This window comes from Ursus arctos, unplaced genomic scaffold, assembly GCF_023065955.2.
Source record: "Ursus arctos isolate Adak ecotype North America unplaced genomic scaffold, UrsArc2.0 scaffold_3, whole genome shotgun sequence".
In the NCBI taxonomy this organism is placed as follows: domain Eukaryota; kingdom Metazoa; phylum Chordata; class Mammalia; order Carnivora; family Ursidae; genus Ursus; species Ursus arctos.
In genome coordinates, this window is record NW_026622985.1 from 81316586 (window position 1) to 81326011 (window position 9426).

The 9426-nt window shown below is 43.5% G+C and overlaps 1 long non-coding RNA gene across 6 annotated transcripts in view; it reads right to left on the bottom strand.

The window, feature by feature from the left end:
* Nucleotides 1–9426, bottom strand: part of LOC125281119 (uncharacterized) — a 225606-nt gene that overhangs the window by 86595 nt on the left and 129585 nt on the right. For all 6 annotated transcript variants that reach the window (XR_008956443.1, XR_007188195.2, XR_007188198.2 and 3 more), the window contains one exon: nucleotides 9135–9195. This is a non-coding gene — a long non-coding RNA (uncharacterized LOC125281119). The remainder of the gene's footprint in view (nucleotides 1–9134; nucleotides 9196–9426) is intronic.

Genomic DNA, 9426 nt, shown 5'->3' on the forward strand with positions numbered 1-9426 from the left:
AACCACAGCGGGGAGAGGCTGGAGCTGGGAAGCACGGCCAGGAAAGTGGGGGGAGTGGTAGGAAGCCCGCCATCAGGAACTCTGGAGGGCCGAGGGACTGACGTCCAGTGGGGGTTGTCAGGTTCTGCTGTGTGGAGTGGAACATACTCTCTTCTCCGTCTCTGCCTGAATTCCAGGGCTTTGATGACTTCTTTATGCATGCGGAGAGAATACAAACCCCACAGAAGTCCAGTCAATTTGGGGACAAGAGATTACAGAAATGGGTGAGTTCAGGTAGAGAAGGGACACGATGCAGACGTTTTTCAGAAGCATCACTCTGGATGCGGTCATGGAAGCGCAGGCAGGGAGAACGGAACCGGGGGAGACTAGCGACGGCAGGGAGAGGGGTGCTAAGGCAGGAGCTGTGGTAGAAAGTGATGAATGTCGGCAGGGACCCAGCGGAGACAAAGCAGATGGATTTGAGAACTTGACCAGATTTGGTTTCTTTGTGGATTTGTAAGGGGAGGAGCGAGAAGGGTAAGTCACAGGTTTCAAGCCTGGGTAACCTGGATCAGTTTGGAATCCGCTGGATATGAGGTGTTAGCAAAATGTCAATGTGGAGGGGCACCTGACTGGCTCAGTCAGTGAAGCGTCTGCCTCTGGTTCAGGTCATGATGCCAGGGTCCGGGGATCAAGCCCCACATGGGGCTCCCTGCTCCTCAGGGAGTCTGCTTCTACTTCTGCTGCCCCACCCCCGATCGTGCTGACTCTCTCAAATAAATAAATAAATTCTTTATTAAAAAAAGGTATCCACGTGGAAATGTCCAGTTGGCATCTGAATACAAAGCATGGAGATTGGAGGTGGAGAGGAAGAACTTGCAAACGGCAACGAGGAGAACAAGCCAAAGGGGCAGGCCAGGGCAGGGTGTGGGAGGCCAGAGGAGAGGACACCAAACGCTGTCACTGCTGTGAGATCATGCAGGGAAGCTAAGAATCCAGACATACCTGATCCATGTGGCAACAGCAGGATAGGAAGGCGACTACTGGCTTTGGCCAGAGAGTACCAGTTTGGTCACAGGTACAAAAGCCAGCCTGGAGTAGCCCAAGGAGGGGGCAGGAATGAGGAAGCGGAGGCAACAAATATGGGCAATTCTTCCAAGAAGTCTGGCTCTGGCAGGAGAAGTGAATGCAGAGGGAACCCAAAGGCAAGGCAACACTGAAGATCTGTGTGTGTGTGTCTGTGTCTATGTGTATGTCTGTGTGTCTGTGTGTGTGTTTAATTAGTAAGACAAGACATTAGGCTTAAATGCTCATCAGAAGTGAATGGCAGGTATCAAGTCGGAGAAAACGGCTCTGAGAAGGTGAGGGAGGCTAGGGCTGGGATCCAGAGCCATGGGCATGCGGAAGAAGGACTCCTCTTCCACTGCAACAGGAGGCAAGCGGAACAAGGCAGGCGCAGATGGGGTGTGTGGACGGGGCAAGAACCCGGGTGAGCTCTCCTCTGGCTTTTTTTTTCTCTGTGACATGGGAGGGGCTGCAGCTACAGAGGAAAGGAAGTGGGGTGAAGGAGTAAACAAGTAATGTGTGCAGGAGCTGCTGGGGGATGAGAGAGCGCTGGGATGGCAGGGAGGGAAAGTGACCTTGTAGAATGCGTTTGTCCCGTATTGTCACATCAGGAGATGTGGCACCTGTGGCATTTGCCAAACAACACCAAGAACGTAAACAAAAGCTCGATGACTTTGAGCAGACTTCATGAGAAGTCTCATCTTCAATACTGTAAGATCCTTCAATACTGTAAGATCCGGTAAGTCAGCTGTAACGGTATCAATTTTCCTCAGGCCTTAACCACACAGGTACGACAAAGACAAATACTTCACATAGACTAAGATGGCCATCCCATGACAACGTGTGGAAAGCTCATATTTCATTCTATGGGCAAACCTGGTTTGTATGAGTAACCAAAACATCATTATTTCACCTGGAATTACATCATCAACAGTGCATTAGCAACCTTTGGATTTGGCCTGAGCTGGATTTTGCTTTTGGGTATGTGCACACAGGATTACAGTGAGGGTCAGACATTTCCCTCCTTCCAAAGTCCTGAGGGGAAGACGAGTGGGCAAAAAGGCCTGTCGCAGCCACTTCTCACAGACTCGGCTCTAGTTCCGGCTCTGGCCAGGAAATCGCTAGAGAAAGCAAAAACAGGGGCCAGGAGCTGAGCACAACAAGTCCAAACACAGGCTAGAGAAGGTGGTAGGTATTTCAAGTGAGTGGATTTTTTTTTACTTGGGTTAACTGAGCAAAGCAGGAAAGGAAGACATGGGCTTAAAAGACTATCTTTCCTTGTAAAATCTTTTTACAGAGACAAAAGTAATTCTAGTAATTAGCATGAAGTGCCTCTTGTATTTTCGGGCATATATCTCCCAAGGAGCTCAAAAGAAAATCCTTTAGTTCTATACCCTTTTGGGGGAGAACAGGAATTAAGAGTAAAATCTGATCAATTCAACCAACTGGGAAGTCTCCTGTGAAGGGTGAGGTACCTAAATCATAGGACAGTGTAATATACTTTTGCTTTCTGGTTTTTCTTTCTAAAAAAATTTCCTATTTGCATATGTTTTTATTATGAAAGTAATACAATGTTACCACTGGCCAAAAGCTACATAGTGCTCATATGACCCAGCACAGCTAAACCTTCAGACACTCCTACTGTCCGGGTTTTAGGGCAAAGCACAGAGGCATAAGTCCTTTGCCTGTCAGGGACCAGGAGAGCTAGTGTCCCCAACCCGACAGGCCAGCATCAGAGTCCTGTGCTCAACCACTGCACTACAGGGCCATACCATGAAAACATGAAGTTAAAATTCTAAAATTCACGGTGCCAAAAAGAGATTATCACCATTTATTTTACCTTTTTAATAAAATAACTTTGGTATTCATCCTTTGGTTTTCAAAGTAAGGAATCTTTTAAAAGAAAATAGTTTTTTTTTTTACTATATTCAAGTAAAAATACTATGTAAAACTGTTTACCAAAACCATTCCAAGTAGAGATTCTACCCATAGGCAAGATTTGTTTCAAGTCAGCAAATCTATTTTTGCATAAAATGTGCACAAGTTATTAAAACAAATTTTTCTTCACAAGCTTCTTTACATCATGAAAAATGTCCATCTTAAGAGTAGTATCTTTTAGGGGCACCTGGGTGGCTCAGTCAGTTAAGCATCTGCCTTCAGCTCACATCATGATTCCAGAGTCCTGGGATGGAGTCCCACATTGGATCACCTGCTCAGTGGGAAGTCTGCTTCTCCCTCTCCTTCTGCCCCTCCCCCTGCTCGTGCTCTCTCTCTCTAATAAAATAAAATATTTTTTAAAAGAGTAATATCTTTTAGTCTGACCCACACTTAATTATAATGAGTTCCAAATCAGTCATGCTGAATCCATGCATATCCAGTTTTCAAATAAGAAAAATTACTGTTTAGTTCTCTTTGAAGTTGCCTGCAGGCTGAGGCCTGACCTCGCAGATTTGATAGCATTATTTCTTTGCAGATAAGAGATTTTATTTAATGTGGGAACACTGAAACTTCTGGAAGCTTCAGCTGGCTTAGTAAGCAAAAAATGGCCCCCATACAGCAATTGTCAGTGACTTTTGATGCAAAGGTTCCATTATATAGAAATCCAAGACTGCTAGCCACTTGAGGCTTATTAAAGTTGACCAACATGAACTCATTTCCTAGACTTAAGTGTGTACCACATGTAGTCTATACAAACACTCTTCAGTTTCCTCTGAAATAGACCAACACATATATAGGCAACTGATTTCAACAAAGGTGCCAAAATAATTCAATGAGGAAAGGAAAGTCTTTTCAACAAATCATACTGGAACAACTGGGGAAACGTGCAAAAAAAAAAAAGAACCTTCACCTCTACCTAACCCGATACACAAAAATTAATCTGTGATGGTTCACAGACCAAAGCACAAAAGTTTAAAATATAAGGTCTCTAAAAGAAAACACAGAAGGATACCTTCACAACCTTGGGAAGGCAGATTACTTAGAAGATAGTAAGTACTGATAATATAGGGGGAAACTTTGATTAATTGACTTCAGAATTTAAATCATCTGCTCGTAAGGGGCCCCTGGATAGCTCAGTCCGTTAAGCATCTGACTCTTGATTTTGGCTCAGGTCAGAATCTCAGGGTCCTGGGATCAAGCCCTGCATTGGGCTCCCCACTCAGCAGGGAGTCTGCTTCTCTCCCTCTCCCTCTGCCCCTCCCCCTGCTCTCTCTCTCTCTCTTAAGTAGATCTTTAAAAAAAAAATCTTCTGCTCATCAAAAGACATTTTTAAGAAAATGAAAGGTAAACCACAGATTGGAAGAATATATTTGCATCACAATTTTCTGAGATATCTATAAAGATTTCCAGGTTTTATATGTATATAAAATCTCTTATGAATCAATAACAGTAAGACAAACAATGCAATATAAAAATGACCCCCTCAAAAATTAAAAATGGGTAGGGGGCCTGGGTGGCGCAGGCGTTAAGCATCTGCCTTCGGCTCAGGGCGTGATCCTGGTGCTCAGGGATCGAGCCCCACATCAGGCTCCTCCGCTGGGAGCCTGCTTCTTCCTCTCCCACTCCCCCTGCTTGTGTTCCCTCTCTCGTTGGCGGTCTCTGTCAAATAAATAAATAAAATCTTTAAAAAAAATTAAAAATGGGTAAAACATGAAAGAGATACTCCAAAAAAGAAGATCTACAAATGTCCAATAAGAACATGTTAGTCATCAAGGAAATACAAATAAAAATCACAAGGGGAAACCACTTCATATTCAGAAGAAAGGCTAAAATCAGAAAAACCAACAACAGACAAATGCTGAGAAGGAACTGGAGCACCTGGAATGCTCATCCACTGCTGGCTGGGGCATAAAATGGTACAATTACTTTGGAAAACTGCTTGGAAGTTTCTCATGAAGATAAACATACACGTCTGGTATGGCTCAGCAATTAAGCCTAAATCTCAAATGGGATGTGAGTGAGAGAGGACGCGCTCACAGCAGCTTAAGACCCATAACAGCTAAAAAGATGAAGGCAACCCCAATGCCTGTCAAGAGGAAAATGGAGTGACAAATTGGGTCCATTCATGTAACAGAATGCCACCCAGCAGTAAAGGAAGAATGAACACCTGATACACAACACAGAACTGGGGTGAGAGGCCAGACTTGAAAGAGTACATGCTCTATGATCCTATCTATATGATGGTCAAGAACAGGAAAGAAGAATTCTATCGTGATAGAAATCAGAAAGCATTTGCCACCAGTGGGGATGGTGAGAGCCTGGATGGCGGGCACGAGAGAACCTGGAGGGTAGAAATGTTCGTTAACTGTGGTTTGGTTACGTGAATGTATTTGACATCGGTGTGTTCCACCACGTGTAAATTTTACATCTATAAACAAGGAGGGCCAGGGGCGCCTGTGTGGCGCAGTCAGTTAAGCATCCAACTGTTGACTTCAGCTCAGGTCATGATCTTGGGGTCGTGAGACTGAGCACTGGGTTGGGCTCCACACTCAATGTGGAGCCTGCTTAAGATTCTCTCTCTCCCCCTCTCCCTTTGCCACTACCACCACCACCCCTCAAAAAAAGTTGGGGGAGGGCAGACAGGGCTCCCTAAATGTCTTCTTACCCCAAGTTCTCCTGAAGAATATGATTTGATTTGGACCCCTTGGCCCCACCAAAGGGAAATTGTATCTGAACTACTTTCAGTGATAGACAACCAATTTGACAACTATCATGAATGTCTCTTTTCTTCGGGACCACCTATACTGTCTCCAAAGGAGGAGGAGGAGCTTGCTGGGCTTCCCCTCATCCAATGGAAATAGTCAATCAATATTCCAGGTTCCAGAACCAGTGTAAGAGCGTTCTAAAAGCTCACAGAATGTTCTTTTTAGGCTCGTCATTTTTCAGTATACAACTGATAACCTGTATTCAAACACATTCCTCACCTCCAGCAGGTTATGGGGGGTAGATGGAAGAAAGTAAATTTGGGAAGAAAGGTACCTACAACAGGCTGATGATACTTTTTCTAGCCAATGCCAGAAATACAATAAAATTATAAGCATGTCCATATCTGCTTCCAGGGGCATGGCCTCGGAGGGCCTGCTCTCGGATCCAGAGCTGTCCAAAAGGCTCTAAGCTGGCAAACAACTTAAAGGAAACAGAAGTCAGACACCAGAGGACCTTTACAATCTTCAGTTGCCTCTATGCCACTACACTAAGAATAACTAATATCCAACTGTACTGTACTACTTTGCAAACCCTAGAGATAGATTTGGGGCTCTTGGTACTACATCAGAGATCAGACAGGCCTGAGAATTCTGCTTTAGGCTCAGTTATGCTGGGGTCCCTAACTATGGAGGACCTCTGGGGAAGATCTCTAGGGGTTTTTCACAAGACAATGGCTATTTTTTTCCAAGTAAAATGAAGGAATGATAAGACTGGAAACATCAATTCAGAGTTTCTTCTAAGACACAAATGAATATCACTTGTGTCAGGGAAGTTAGAGGACTAATTAGCTAACATCTCATTTTTCCCATCTGCATCTACTATGCATTTTCAGGAACTACACAACAAATACAAGAAAGAAATGATCAATAATAATCTGGAATTTTTTTCACAAAGGAAATGAGAAGGAAGACTATGAGATGCTTCTTACAAGAAAGGGGAGAAGTACTGTGAGGGTCTATCCCCTAAGGAATGTAAGTTCTAGAAATGAAGGAATGGAAGATTCTCTCCGGAACTCCCATGCCAAAGGGCAGAGAAGAAATTTAAAAGTAAGCATACCCACATTTATACTTGTCTTAAGATCAGCAAGAACCAACACTACTTGCATAGATTCTTTTAATGACGAAGTTGGATGTTTTATAAGATGCATCTTTTCTTCTAGCAACAAAGCTAGAAGAGTCTGAGAGGGCTCCGTGATGAATGGTGATTGCCTCCATGGCGGGAAAGCCTTATCTGTATAATAACATCAGTGCACTGCTCCTTCCCGGCCAAGTTATTCCAAGGATTACCCCAATACCCACTGCAGTTCTTGTGCCCCCATTGTATCTCTTCCTGAGCTGATTTAATTCTTCAGATACACTTCTGACAAATCAACAAGTGCAAGAACTTCCCATTTATTAGGGACTGAATGTTTGTGTCTGCCCCCAAATCTGTAAATTGAAATACTAATCTAATGGTATTAGGAGGTGGGGCCTCTGGGAAGTGATTAGGCCATGAGGGTGGAGCCCTGAGGAACGGGCTGTGTGTGCTTTTGAAGGAGACTCCAGAGCTCCCTCACCCCTTCCACCACGTGAGGACACAGCAAGAAGACAACTGTCTAGGACCAGCCTCCAGAACTGTAAGGAGGAATAAATTTCTGTTGTCTGTAAGCCACCCAGTCTGTGGTACTTTGTTACCAGAACCTAGACTGACTAAGACGCCATTTCAAAATGGTGGTGGTCAGGGCACATGGAAGACCCTACTGCAGTTATTTAAAAAAAAAAAAAAAAAAGGATATATACCCACAACAATAAAAACACTATCAGGGGCCTGAGAGATCTCAACCAATGTCTGGAAGCCAGAAGTACCGACTGGTAAAGCTGAAGAGAGGCAGCTTACAGCCCCAGAAGTCCTCTGACAGGATTGCTGTTGAGGAGGGGGACCACTGACTTCCCCAGTGAAACCCCAAAGAGGCTCTAGTCTCAGAAAAATAAAGTACAGTGTGGGACAGAAATGACGAGAATGGCAGAAAGGAAAAGATTAACTGGAAGTCCAGTATCAACAATCATTCCTTCCATGCATTACCCCCTGTCTTTACCGGAAACAACAAAACTGATAGGCCCCCAGGCAAAAACTAAAAATTAAAAATTAATTCTCTAAAGAAACTAAATTAAAATGCCTGGTGAGGACCAAACAGTTAGTGTGGTTCTGAGAACCCCAAAGGCAAGCCCTCTGCACCTGGACACTTGGTGGCTCCCCAGCACAAGGGCGGGCTTGGGGCCACCAGTGGGGAGGCTGCCTGTGGCAAGGTGCACCCACATGCAGAGAGCCCGGTGAGCCTCATGTCACCTCAGCTTTACGCGAATGAAGAGGCAGGGACTGAAATACACCTAAAGAGAGCCTGCAGTGTGGAAGGAGAAAACTAAGATAAACAACAGAAGGACCCTGGAAGACACAGAAAATTCAAGGGAGCGAAGAGACTTTAGAAGGAACTCAAAAAACAACTTTTATTAGTGTCCCTAGAAATATTTAAGAAGTAATAACTACATCCATAGAACAAGAAAAACAACACAACAAAATACCACAAGAAATAACAATCCGAGAAAAAAAATCTACCAAATTAAAATTGTGGCCCCACAAAGTCTGAGCGAACGCTGGGGGCATGCGCTTAGGTACCATAACCTCACAGCTGTGGTTCCAATGATTTAATTCTACCACGCAGACAGCACCTTACCGAAGATGTGCTGTAATCACAGCACAGTCAGAAGTTAACACTGCAGACGCGGAACATGTCCATGGTAAGGAGACAAGGTTATGGAGACCCACTGTTGAAGAAAACCTGAGTCTGTTTTTAACACCTCTGCTAGCCTGCAGGATGACCTATGCGCTTCTCTCAATACCCGTCTGTCCTTTCCTACAGAAAGAGGGAAACCGAAGGTCGTGTTTTTACAGTGACATAATGGAGACTCCTGGAAAGTATTACTAAGGAAGAACTAGCTTCTTGTGAAGACTTCAAGATACTAAAACATATTATTGGCGTGCCTGTGCTACCTTCTCTGGGGAACTTCACAGAGAAGATAAACATCCCTCCCATCTGGGTGACTTGCATACTGTCCTTCCTGAAAGTAGAGAGAGGGAATGGAATATTGGTTCAAACCCTACTAGTCTGAAAGCCCTGTTTTTAGAACCAAAAATTCTGTAATGCCCTATTTACTATTCAGAAATAAAATTCATTGGTAAATAGTAACTGGTATACACATAATTTTTAAAACATCAACATAATACTCTAAAGGTAACATAAAGGAGAAAGTAAAAGAAAACCAATTTATAATAAAATACTGCATATTCAATACATAAATAATGTTTTAGGTTCAATTAACTATGTAATGAAATAGATGCTTATAACTTACTTATAAGGTGTAAGCTTGGATTACGAGGAGCCAAATCAGAGGGCCTTCCATCTTAAAAGTACTGGAAAACAAAACAGGAGTAGTATGGGTGGACAATAGGATGAAAATGAGTATATTTTGTGCATATTAAAAGTATGTAAAAGTTATCTTGCATTCTTATTTAAATGGAGTTAGGTCTAGGCTCAGGTAATTATAAACTGATTTTTATATCCAAGATGGCAGCTGAAAGTCATGCGAGATACAGGATAATTCTTTCTGTCTTTTCCGCAGTGGAACATCTACAATCTCTGAC